The sequence below is a fragment of the Dasypus novemcinctus genome, chromosome 23 (genome assembly GCF_030445035.2).
Source record: "Dasypus novemcinctus isolate mDasNov1 chromosome 23, mDasNov1.1.hap2, whole genome shotgun sequence".
In the NCBI taxonomy this organism is placed as follows: Eukaryota; Metazoa; Chordata; class Mammalia; order Cingulata; family Dasypodidae; genus Dasypus; species Dasypus novemcinctus.
Genome location: NC_080695.1, coordinates 34346649 through 34360309, shown reverse-complemented (window position 1 = coordinate 34360309; position 13661 = coordinate 34346649). Strand labels below are relative to the sequence as shown.

Here is a 13661-nt window from a genome sequence, read left to right as displayed (position 1 = left end):
ATGTATATGCTGTTTATAAAAATCTAATTGGAAAGCCCATTATGTCTTATCCAGCAATAACCATGAAAAACAAAATTCTTTTTCTGCAAATCCTTTGCAACTTTCCTATTCTTTCAGGTTTTATCCTGTATTTTTCTCTTTTTAAAAATTTTCAATAGCCAATGATTTTGCTTTAAGAAAGAACTATTCTCTTATTTTTCTCTACAAAACCATATCCTGCATACCATGTGTATTAGTCAGCCAAAGGGGTGTTGTTTCCATGGAAGCAAGTTACTTCCTTGACCACTGAGTCATGCTGTCTCCATAGCTATACATGCAGGTCATAAATCTAGCAAGGAGATGTGTACATTCAGGTGGAACGAGGACTAGGTAGAATGGAACAACCTGGGCAACAAGATTTATGGGTATGTTTTCTCAACAATATAATACAACATTGAAATTTTGAACTTTGATTTATAATCATAGATTTTGATCCATTGTGTTACACAGGTTGAGGTAATGGGAATAGTTAGTTAGGATAGTTGCTGGTTCTCACGGTTGCTTGGGGTATATAAAGAAGCCCCTGAGATTAATAAACTTGTCTGATGAGCTTGAGACTTCAATGCTCTCAGATCCCCTGATCCCAATCTCTCTTTTTCTTTCATTCCCGATACCCTTTGGGTCCATGACTCTGACAAAATATAGTTAATATTTTACCTTATAAGAAGTGAAATTTTAAAAGTTGTTAGGATTATTTGATATGTTGGGACTTGCATGGGATGTGTTGTCAAATTAAAAAGAATTTTCTAATTTTCTGTTGGTTAAATTTGAGTGGGCAAAAAAGTTACTCATATAAACATTTCAGAAATTATATGAAGTTCTTAGTTGTCAAGATCTTTACTGCTCATGATAGGCACTGGTGCAGATTTGTAAGGTATTATACAAGAGTGCAGTGTTATTAGTCATTCAAGTTATTCTTTATAAAATGCTCCAGTCCAAAAAATAACCAAGTTGCCTGGTCAGTTACATTGTATTCTTCTGGTGCTTTTTTTTATCTTCAGCAAAAGTAAGTAAATAAATAAATAAATAAATAAACTTTAAATGAGAAGTAAGGTTAGCATATTTTCCTTGCTCCATCTGTCAACTTCACAACACTTGTAAAACTGAAAGTTCAAGAGGTGTCAAATACCTTGCAAAAAGGACCCTTTAAACATCTTTAAGTGGATGTTATACAATCTCTACCACCTCCAACTTTAACCTTATACCCAATTACAATTAAACTTATCATTTCAAGTTCATGAAAATCTAAATATAACTATTAAAAGCCCTCACTGGAGACATGGGGAGTGTTGGAGATTTGGGCCCGAAGGGTATTGGGAATGAAAGAAAGAGAAAAGGAAGAATGAAAGAAAGAGGAAGAAAGTGAGAGAGCTGGGATCAGGGGGTCTGTGAGTAGAGATTCATCAGATAACTTTACTGTTTACAAAGGGCTCTATATATACCTCGGTCTACATGAGAACAAGCAGCAACATGCAGTTAACTATCAGCATTACTCATAGTCTAAGGAATTCAAAAAATCTTATCTCAAGGTACAAAGTCTAAGTGTTCAATTTACTACAAAAGGTATGTGCTCATCTTTTCTTTCAGCCTTTAACAGCTTCCTCCTGTTTGCTGGGAACTATTTATTACCACATTCCTTCGGTTGCAAGCATAGCCATGGAAACAGCATGTCTCTCCTTGTGAGACCACTGTGTCTCAGTTTCCAAAATTTCCCTCTTTGTTTTATTATTTATTTGTTTGTTTAGTTATTTCTCTCCCCTTCCCCCCATGCCGTTGTCTGTTCTCTGTGTCTATTTGCTGCATCTTCTTTGTCCACTTCTGTTGTTGTCAGTGGCACTGGGAATCTGTGTTTCTTTTTGTTGTGTCATCTTGTTGTGTCAGCTCTCCGTGTGTGTGGCACCATTCCTGGGCAGGCTGTACTTTCTTTTGCACTGGGAGGCTCTCCTTATGGGGTGCACTCCTTGCACATGGGGCTACCCTATGTGGGGGACACCCCTGCATGGCACGGCACTCCTTGTGCACATCAGCACTGCACATGGGCCAGCTTCACATGGGTCAAGGAGGCCCAGGGCTTGAACTGTGGACCTCCCATGTAGTAGATGGACACCCTAACCACTGAACCAAGTCCACCTCCCCCCCTTTTTGTTTTACTTGAGGTGACCATGCCTGTCTTAGGTTGCCCTCCTCTCGAGAGTCTTACTCATCATTGACTACCCACCAAGCTCTTTGACTTGGGGAGATTATTGAAGTGCTTTGGCTAGCACCAGATTATTTGCATGTCCCATAGCTGTTACACTTTGCAATTTTCTTTGAAAGCCCTGTCTGGCACAGGCAAGAATCATGAGCAATAGAACAAATATGTTTAGCCCTATTCCTAAAGCTGACAGGAAATGCTGTGCTTTCCACCAATTAACTGGGTTAAATTTTGTAATATGTGAATTCATATCTGAGAAAATATCCTTATCATTTGCTACATGAATTTGATTATGAGACATCTCTAATATTTTCCTTTGTAATTCAATTATTTCCAGAGAGATATTACTTTTACAGCCTAATAAATGATTCTTAATTTTTTCCATACTATATCTGATGTATTATATGCAAGCATAGTTAAACAGAAATCACTTTCATTCCAACCACATCTCAACCCCCTTAACAAATTAAAATTATACAATTGATTTCTAATATGTGACACAGCTGATTTCAAATAATTAACTCAATTATTTAACTGCCCAGAATCTATATGCTCTTGACTATGGCACAAATCACTAGCATTTGTATGCCAATTATGTACATATTGTTGTGTTCATACTTTCATGTAAAGCTATCGCAGTAATAGCAGCAACTGTAATGATACCAATCATCCCCAAAATGCTTATAATAAGCAGTCCAATAAAGCATCTAGTCCATTTCAAGAATTCTTGTGCCATATGTAGCAATAACTGACTTTCAGGAAATGACTGCCAAATTCCACATCATTCTCACAGGTATCCAGATGCCTTTTCTTCTTCTGGCCATCACTATTGTTTCTTCATTGATATTCACCTTTACAGTGGAGCCACTTTTGCCTTTTCTCAGGTTTCAGTGGCAGGACCCTGGATCTTTACAAAGGCATCTGTGTCAACAGTCCTAAAAGGGATGTTAGTGGAGTTGGCAGGGACATGACAGCCACCTGTTACTACTAGCAAGTATCCCAGATGCTTTTTCATAATCTGAGGGTGATTTACAGCAGTCCATCATTTCTGTCTTGCTTTTAGTATTTGCAATACACCCCTGGATAGGGATGGCAGTCTTTAGAGTGACCAGACACTATTGGCTTAAATCTTTTACTTTTAGCAGGACCTCCCATGCTGCACACAATTGCTTTTTTATATTGCACTTTTGGCCTCTTTCCAGAATTGTAATTAAAATCCAAGGGATACTTGTTTAGAATTTTGCTTTTGCCACAAACTCCACCCAAAGCCAATATTGGTGCTTGCCACATCCAATTCATAGGCTAAGTTAATGTCTACAATTTACTTTCCTTTTATTATTATTTAAAGCAGATTGCTGGAGGTTTTCCTACTTCCATGAAGGATTTTTCCCTATTAATACATACAATGGTTTTAATATTTGAGCTAAGTGAGGGATGAAAGATTTTCAGTATTCCAATCATATTACAAACTACATTAACATGAGAAAACATTGTACTTTATCAATTACAGCAGAGGTTATAGTTTTGTTTTACCCAACTAAACAACAATGAGGAATTCATTAGAGCAGCAGGGACCTCACAGTCCATCCCAACTGTCTGCCTACCCCAGGCTCTCAAGAGAAGATATCATTGTTTCTGCTGTTTCTTTTAATTTTGAAAAAATGATTACTTATTAACATAATGTCATCAGTAGCATTTTTTAGCCACAGATTTCTTCTGCACAGCCAGATTCTTTGCTACAAGGCCAGGGCAGATGGTTGGGCTATATACACAGCCTTGGGGAAGCACTGCAAAAGTCTATTGTTGACTTTTCTACAGGTAGGAGAATGCAGGCTGGCTTGACTTGCCTAAGGAAATACTAAAGAAAGTCTTGGCACATTTTAAAATAAAGTGATAGTGGCATAGTTGGATATTAATTTTTCACAACAAACTAGCAATATTTGGTCCTGCTCCATACTACCATGGTATTACTTCAATTTATGATAAGAAGTTGTTTCTATGACACACACCTTTTTTTATTGATTTTGTAAAAATATTACATTAAAAAAATATATATATATATGAGGTCCCATTCAACCCCACCACCCCCACCACACCCCTCCCCCCCCAGCAACACTCACTCCCATCATCATGACACATCCATTGCATTTGGTAAGTACATCTCTGGGCATCTCTGCACCTCATGGTCATTGGTCCACATCATGGCCCACACTCTCCCCCATTCCATCCAGTGGGCCCATCCAGTGGGAGGATTTACAATGTCCAGTGATTGCCCCTGAAGCACCAGCCAGGGCAACTCCAAGTCCCAAAGGCACCTCCACATCTCATCTCTTCCTGCCATTCCCCATACCCATCAGCCCCCATGTCCACTTTTCCCATTCCAATGCCACCTTTTCTCTGTGGATCTTGGATTGTTTGTGTCCGTTTCACCTCTATGTCAAGAGAAGGCTCAGATTCCACATGGTTAATGGATGCAATCCTCCTGCTTTCAGTTGTAGGCACTCTAGGCTCCATGGACACACACCTTTTTATATTAATTAAAGCCATAATTAATCATATTGTACTTTTGTTTAATATTATGTTGAAATATTGGTAAATTTATACACTCTTAAGCATTCATGTGAACCTTTTACTCATACAACTTTAGTTAACAGGGTTTAAAAATCCCGTTAATTTTATAACACTTTTAAACACCTTCCATTCAATTTATAACATATTAAATGAACTCAACTATTTAATTTTTCTTTCAAGGTATAAAAACAAATCTCTTGTAATTGGTTTGGAATAAAAAGCTACTTTTCAGGAAAGCAGGTTTAAAAATTAATTTCCTTTAAAAGAGATGAGACCTTTTTTTCTTTGAACACTGAGGAAATGATGAGGTTAAAGCACAAGAAGCTATTTTGATAAAACAGACTTCCTTTGTATACTGATTATTCAAGATGAAAACTTTTTATAAACTTTTATGAAAACAGGCTAATGACTTGAGAGACTTTGAGAAAGAAGAAAATTTTAACTTTGCATTAGTATACTACTTGATACTAAACTTTTTAAAACTTTATAGACAGACCCATCAAATCTTGCTTAACTTTAACCATAAAAATTTCTTTTCCATTAACCGTCTACACTTTCAGTATTCATTCAGGTTTTGTCACACATTTTATTCTTTCCTAATAAGCATTTTTCTTAGGACAAAATCATCTCCTGTTTCCTTAACAATAAAAATACATTCCATATATCCCACATACATAAGTTACCAAAACAATTTTGGAAACTTTTCAGGCAAATTTTTTCAAAATATAATTACTATCAACACTAAACAAACTTGTTAAAATAATGAACTTTTCTTCATTTTAAATACTTAGTAGCATGTAATACCAGAAATAGTCTTTTAGAAGCAGGTTGGCAGGGGAGGCTGGCTGCCAACAAGTTTTCTTGTTATAAAATTACCTTTTATTATTATTATTATCAATTCAGGTTTTGTTTAATAATGAGTTTTTGCAATTATCCATTTAAGTACCTTAATTTAAACAATGCTTTGTTAAACTTCTTATAATTATTTGTAACAATTTAGACTATAATTATATTATTTTAAGACAAATTTTACCTTCACAGAACACATTCCCTTACCCAAAGTTACTACAATACCCTTTATAACTTACCACATGCATTCAAGTTCCGTTCTGTGTATGTTCTTTCTGATTTTATGAAGACCAGCTGTCTTATTTTAGGACAAAATACACTTTTTTAAACAAATGTATCAACTTTTAGTTAGCACTTCTACAAAATTTTACTTTTCAAAATATTTATTCAAGTTTTACATCCTTTAGTTTGTGAATAAAAATAAACTATTCATTTCAACTTAGGCAAGAACCATTTTTTATGAAGAGACACAGTAATTTCATTAATTGACTTACAATTTTTTATCATTGTAGAGATCCCATTAACATTTAAACTTAAGTATTAATATAAGCACTTATTTAATTTTTGGCCATTTGAATAGAACTCTTAGAAATTTTTATTTATTAATTTATATCACCATCCAGAGGTATCAAAATATAAACTGACATTGAACAAACAAACACAAAACAATTACAACACATTAATAGAAACATACAGTTTACAATTGACTCATAATTCTTACTTTTTTACTTTTTTGGTATAGCTGTTTTTAAGTTCTCCATCATAGCATATCTTAGATTTTACTGTTTGTAAGATTTTTTCTGGAATCCATGTTGCCTGTAACATGCAAGCTTGTGCTTGGAAACATTTTTATTAGTTATCAGCAAACAGTTAAGATAACTTGAGCAGCATAAATGTAGTTAAGCTCTTATTTAGCAGTTTAGAACACACATTTCTTGGATTACTACTCTATAAGACTATACTGAGACTTGAAGTTCAGGAGTAAACTATTGATTTAAAACCAAAAATTCCTTTTTAACACCCTGATAAAAATTTTGGAATAGTTTTGTTATTTTGGTTAAATAGGCCCAATCAGAATTAGCATGGAAACAAAACAGAACACAATGTTGCTATGTATATCTCCTTTTCCAGGAGTTTAATTCTATTAACACCCACTAGCCCACAACTACATTATTATGTAGACAGCAGGGGTTTACAGAGTTGCTGCCAGAATAATTTCCTTATCTTAGTTACCACTTGAACAGAGAGTTTTCTTACAAGCCTGATTTCACTAATAAGGACTTTATTTAGTATTTTTATCTGTTTTAAATTTTCCCATAGTTTAAAAGTTATCGGTTCATGATGGAACTCAGCACCTCCCTGAGGATTATTAGCATCTGATGGAGTTGGTCATGACATAACCAGAAAAGCTGATAACAATTGCATGGCCTCCAGATCCCCTTGTCAAGATCTTTGCAATAAACAGCATATGAAGGTTGTTTGAGGAGTGAGGTTGGAAACAACTATCTTTTTTTTTTTATCATACAGCAAGGGTTTATTTTTTTGTCTTTATATTTTTAACATTACATTCAAAAAATATGAGGTCCCCATATACCCCCGCCCCCCTAGCCCACTCCACCCCCCCCCATAGCAACAATCTCCTCCATCATCATGAGACATTCATTATATTTGGTGAATACATCTCTGAGCACTGCTGCACCTCATGGTCAAAGGTCCACATCATAGCCCACACTCAACCACTTTCCATTCAGTAGGCCATGGAAGGACATACAATGTCTGGTAACTGTCCCTGCAGCATCACCCAGGACAACTCCAAGTCCCAAAACTGCCTACACATCTCATCTCTTCCTTCCATTCCCCACACCCAGCAGCCACCATAACCACTTTCTCCACACCAATGCCACATTTTCTTAGATTACTAATCACTGTAGTTCATGAATAGAATATCAGTTAGTCCACTCTAATCCATATTCTATTCCTGCATCCTGTAGACCTTGGAATGGTTGTGCCCACTCCATATCTTTATCCAGAGGGGGCTTAGATTCCACATGGATGCTGGATGCAATCCTCCTGCTTTCAGTTGTAGGCACTCTTGGCTCCATGGTGTGGTGGTTGACCTTCTTCAACTCCATGTTAGCTGAATGGGGTATGTCCAATAAACCAGAGTGTAGGAGTTGAAGTCTGTTGAGGCTCAGGGCCTGGCTATCATATGGTCAGTCCAGAGATTCAGATCCCCTGGGTATATATGAAACCCCAGCATCAACTACAGTTCTGGTAAAAGTAACAGGAGAGGCTTGTGAAAAAAGATCACATCTGAGTCCAGCTCCATCACACAGAAACACAAACCCCAAAGAAGGGCCAACTGACGTGGCACTGAACTCCATCTGCCATGACCATAGAACCTGTGGGTCTTTGTAGCTCTCAGAGAACCAGTACCCGGGGTTGTATCTACTTTGTCTCTGGGACTCTGCTGAGGTGTGCATAAAGGCAAACCCTCTGATAACCTCCTGGCTCTTTTTTGGAGACTCATAGTCATATAAACTCATTTGTTCTTTCCATTTCCCCCTTGATTCAGGTCAAAAAGCATTTTTAACTCCTGGTATGATATGTAGACTGAGATATGCTGCTGGTCCGAGTTGACCCTTTTATTCAAGGTCATTTTCTAGTTACATCATCAACTGGTACTTGGTAGTAATCCCTCAGCACCAGGGAGGCTCATCCACAGGAGTCATGTCCCATGCTGGGGGGAAGGCAACGCATTTACATGCTGATTTTGGCTTCAAGACTGGCCACATTTGAGCAACACAGAGGCTCTCAGGAGGTAACTCTTAGGCACCATGCAGCTCTAGGCCTTTTTCTTATTTCAGGTGCACAGGCTCACAAGCATAGTCATTAGTATCAAGGGCTCATTGTTGGACCTTCATTCGTTTTTGGTCTTTGCCATTGCACTTGGGGGATTGTTTCTGTTCCTTTAGGGATTGTGATAGAGCTTCCCTGGCTAGGAACTCAGCACTCCCTCAGTTGTTGTTTTTAATTGTATCCACTATGAAAATATCCAAACATTTTTATGTACTCTGGATATATGCCCTGTAGAACTCCCTGCCAACCATGTGTCCCCTGTCAATAACATCCCACACCAGTGTTTCTCTGCTGCCATTGTTGAACCTCTCTGTGATCCAAAACTTCCTGAAAAGTGAAGTCCAATATATTGCCAGGTTCCCTTAATAGTAAAATGGAATATAGCAATGAGTTTAAAGGATAGATATAGAATACATATTAATTTGGAAAAATTACGGTAAAAATAAATAGGGGTATCAAAAAATTTAAAAATGCAAAAACTTTGTTTTTGATGTTTTGCCTTCCATCACTGCAATAAGTGTTGTCCTGTATGCAAATTGTCAAGGCAACTACTTGCATCATTTCCTCAGTGTCTACGTCCTATCTTTTTCTTTTCTTTTCTCTAATTATTAAGCTTATCTTCACAAGAGTGTTAGATCACAGTAATTCATATATACAATATACAGTACTCTCACATAGCCAACATAAAACCTTTTCCCTTCCACAGCAATAATCTTTTTACATATTCATACTATATTTACTGAAACTGATGTACAGATATTGAGACAATAGTGTTCAAACAAGGTAACACTTGTGTTTTCATTGTGGTTTATATTTTAGATGATACAATTTTCTAAATTTTTAGTTATCTTATGTTTTACATTATGCTTTATATTTTAGCCTAGCAGCCCCTGTATATTTTTGGTGTAATTTTACATGTCTTATATCCATCCTTGCATACTCTTGTGAAACAATTCTATTGCCCACACAGTTACATTGGTTCCATCTATTCAATACCTCTTCCCCCTCCCCTTAGGGCCCACAGTGACAGTCAATCTTCATTGCTTGAAAGGCCATGTTCAGAGATACTTGCAACAGTGTTGAGGGCTTGACATGCTCAACTGCCCTAATGCCCTGGGAACCACCATTTCTCTTGAGAGATACAGTTCCCTCTATTTGATGGCCTCAGTCCTCCCAAGGATGTGGGTATACCTTCACTCTCATTATATGGGTCTCTATCCAATGATATAACCCACTATGGCAAAATGAGCATTCACATATTCCCTAGGAGCCTGTTCTGCATCAGATTATCCCGTTTAAGCATCTTGAACAGATAACTTTCTATATTACATTTTTGAAAAGGTTTTCTCAGCATTATACTCTCAACCAGATACCTGACAATCTCCTATGTTCGTATGTTTCCCCACCCCCCACCCCCCAATTTCTTGGGCAATATTACCCATCCTCCCATCCCTAACCCCCCTCAAGCCCACAAAGCCCCACCCAAATGTGACCCTATGTCCCCCTTTTATCCCTTCCTTGTACACATACTTACCTCCAGCTTATCATAGATTTCACCTATGTAAGTGTCAGCTCGCAACCTTCCTCTACCCCCCAATTTCCTGTAAGCTTATCATCCAGGCTCTAGCTCTCTGAGGCAGCTTGCTTATTTCATATCATTGAGGTCATGTAGTATTTTTCCTTCAATGCCTCAAAATAAGGTTCTCAAGATTCATCCATGTTATCACGTGTGCTTGTAGTGTATTTGTTTTTAAAGCTGAGTAGTATTCCATTGTATGTATATACCACATTTTATTTATCCATTCATCTGTTGATGGGCATTTGGGTTGAATCCAAGTTTTGGCAATAGTGAAGAATACTGCTATGAATATTGGTGTGCATATATCAGTTTGTGTCCTTGTTTTCAGTTCTATTGGGTATATCCCCAGCAGTGGAATTGCTAGGTCATATGGCAAATCTATGGCTAGTTTTTTGAGAAACTGCCAAACTGTCCTCCAGAATGGTTGGGTCCTTCTGCATTCCCACCAGCAGTGGATGAGTGTTCCCATTCCTCTACATCCTCTCCAGCATTTGCAGTCTTCTGTTTTTTCATAGCTGCCAATCTTATGGGAGTAAGATGGTATCTCATTGTAGTTTTGATTTGCATTTCCCTGATAGCTAGAGATTTGGAGCATTTTTTTCATGTGCTTTTTAGCCATTTGTATTTCTTCTTTGGAGAAGTGTCTGTTTAAATCTTTTTACCGTTTTTTAAGTGGGTTGTTTATCTTTTTATTTTCAAGATATAGGAGTTTTTACATACGCAGGTTATAAGTCTCCTATCAGATATATGGTTATCAAATATTTTCTCCCATTGTGTAGGCTCCATTTTTTCTTTCTTGACAAACTCCTTTGAGGTGCAGAAGGCTTTAATTTTGAGGAGGTCCCATTCATCTATTTGTTCTTTTGCTGCTCATGCTTTTGGTGTGAAGTTCATGAAGTCATTTCCTATTACAAGGTCTTGTATATGCTTCCCTACACTGCTTTCCAAAGTCTTTATGGTCTTGGCTCTTACATTTAAGTCTTTGATCCATCTTGAGTTGATTTTTGTATAAGGTGTGAGTTGGTAATCCTCTTTCATTCTTTTACATATGGATATCCAGTTCTCCAGGCACCATTTTTTTAATAGGCCATTCTCTCCCAGTTGAGAGAGTTTGGTGGCTTTATTGAATATTATATGACTATATATATGAGGATCTCTATCAGCTCTCATTTCACTTCCATTTGTCTGTGTGTCTCTCCTTGTGCCAATACCATGCTTTTTCTCTACTGTAGCTTTTTAGTATGTTTTGAAGTCAGGTAGTATGATTCCTCCAATTTCGTTTTTCTTTTTTTTTTATTTCAAGATACTTTTATTTTTAAAACAGATCACAACATTAAGCTTTTGGTCCATTCTGTTACAAATGCTTGCTCAGTAGGTGAGAGGTATCCCTTAGAAGTATGTTCAAAAGTGAATAAAAGTCCATATAAAGCAAATAATCAAGTAGTTTCCATAGGAGCACAGATAAGTGTTACCCCATCTACTAGTCTTCCTTATCGCTGTGTCTGTGCCAATCCTACTCTTACAAGGACATTTCAAAACTAGAAGTAATTAAGTTAAATGGTCCCCCCCAAATCCCTCCATTCAAGCTAAACTCACAGTTAGCAGTTACAAAAATGGTATTTACACATTAATACTAGCTGGAGCACAAGTGGCTGGGTGGCGCTTCATCCCGCTTTCCCAAGCACAGGAAAAAGGCAGAGCACAGGTGTCTTGCTCCTCTACTTCAGGTGGAAACCCGCGGCTCTGGATTTGTTGCATGACTTGCCACGCAGGCCCTGACATCACGTAGTAGATGGGTGGCCTCTGGAACCCATTGAAAGTGGAAGCAGTAGCCACAGTGTAAGCACTCATGTTCTCAAACAGCATCCAGTCATACACGTGCATTTCCGGCAGGCCACAGCACTCAATGATTTGACCAAAGCTATCACACGTGGGTCCCTATATGCTAGATGAGTAATACTTCTCATCTGGTTTGGATCTCCTCTGAAGAAGAGGCTTTACATGTGCATGATCATAAAGGATACAATTAAATGATCCATATACTCCATCATTCACATAATACATAAAGTTTGTTCACTCGATTCATCTTCATCGTCAGAGCTTGTCTGTTCCTTAAATAAAATTTTTTTTGGCAATGATATTCACTGCAAGTGTGAAAGCTGAAGCAACATAATATCGGCCTGGTTCAGCTATGATTTTCACTCCAGAATCTAACGGGAAATACTTGTCTAATGCTTAATTAATGACACTGGTTATCTCTTCAAATTTAAGCTTCACATCATCAGATCTGGGAAGCCACTACCAATATCAAGCAGATACATGCTGAAATCAACCTCAGCTCCCATGTCAAAGACACAGAGGGCATCAGAGATGGCCTGCACAAAAGTTTCAGGATCAGTACAGCCACTTCCCACATGGAAGCTGACATCAATGACATCGATATCGAGCTCTTTAGCCCATTCCAAAAGAAGCCTGCTGGTTTTATGTGTGGCTCCAAATTTAACACTGAGGTGACAGACTGCTTTGGAGTCATCAGTGGCAATCCACAAAACCAACTTTGCCTTTGGATGTGCCCTGACCACTTCCATCAACTCAACCTCACTGTCAAAAGTCATCATCTCAACTCCATTATTGGCAGCATACTTAATTTGAGACACTTGTTTACAAGGGTTTGCATAGATTATCCTCTCTGGCAGGACCATGAGACTCTGCACCAACTGGATTTCAGTCTTGCTGGCACAATCAAATCCTGTCCCTATGGAAGCCAGGGTCTTCACTATGGCTTTACTGTCATTACATTTGACTGCATAGAAGGGGGTGACACGAGGAAAAACTTTTAACCATCTCAGATGTTTCTTTAGAATGTCTTCAAGTCTGCAACATAGAAGGCATCTTTATCATCATCAGAAGAAACTTCATTAATTTTTTGGTCCAGAATGTCCTTGGCAGTAAAACCTGCATCAAGGAAATCGCAGTCAAACTCCTCATTACTGAAGTTGTTCATGGTTTCTTTTTTTAAAAATTGATTTTGTAAAAATATTACATTAAAAAAACAATATGAGGTCCCATTCAACCCCACCACCACCACCCCACTACTCCCCCCCCAGCAACACTCACTCCCATCATCATGATACATCCATTGCATTTGGTAAGGACATCTCTGGGCATCTCTGCACCTCATGGTCAATTGCGGCGGCTTGCTCGGTCGGTAGAGGTGGGGTCTGGCTGCGGACGAGGGGTCGGTCCAGCTCTGGACGAGGGGTCGGTCCCGCTTGGGACGAGGGGTCGGTCCCACTTGGGACGAGGGGTCGGTCCGGCAGCAGACGAGGGATCGGTCTCACAAGGGGTTGCGCGGTTTGGCTGACGGGGTCGCCCGGCGAAGCCGGCGACGAAGGGGTCGCCCGGAGAAGCAGGCGACGAACTGGGGACAAGGGAGGCCAGGCCCTTGTCGGGGGCTCTCAGGACTGGAGGGCGCACGGCAGAAGAACTACCACGGAGACAAGGTAAACACGCAAGTCCACTTTACTGAGGGAGAGGCAACAGTTTTATAGGGGCTGGGGAAGGCTGATT

General features: G+C 38.5%; 1 pseudogene; it reads right to left on the bottom strand.

The window, feature by feature from the left end:
* Positions 1-11672: 11672 nt before the first annotated feature.
* Positions 11673-13095, bottom strand: LOC101430221 (ornithine decarboxylase pseudogene; annotated as a pseudogene).
* Between the last annotated feature and the right edge of the window lie 566 nt (positions 13096-13661).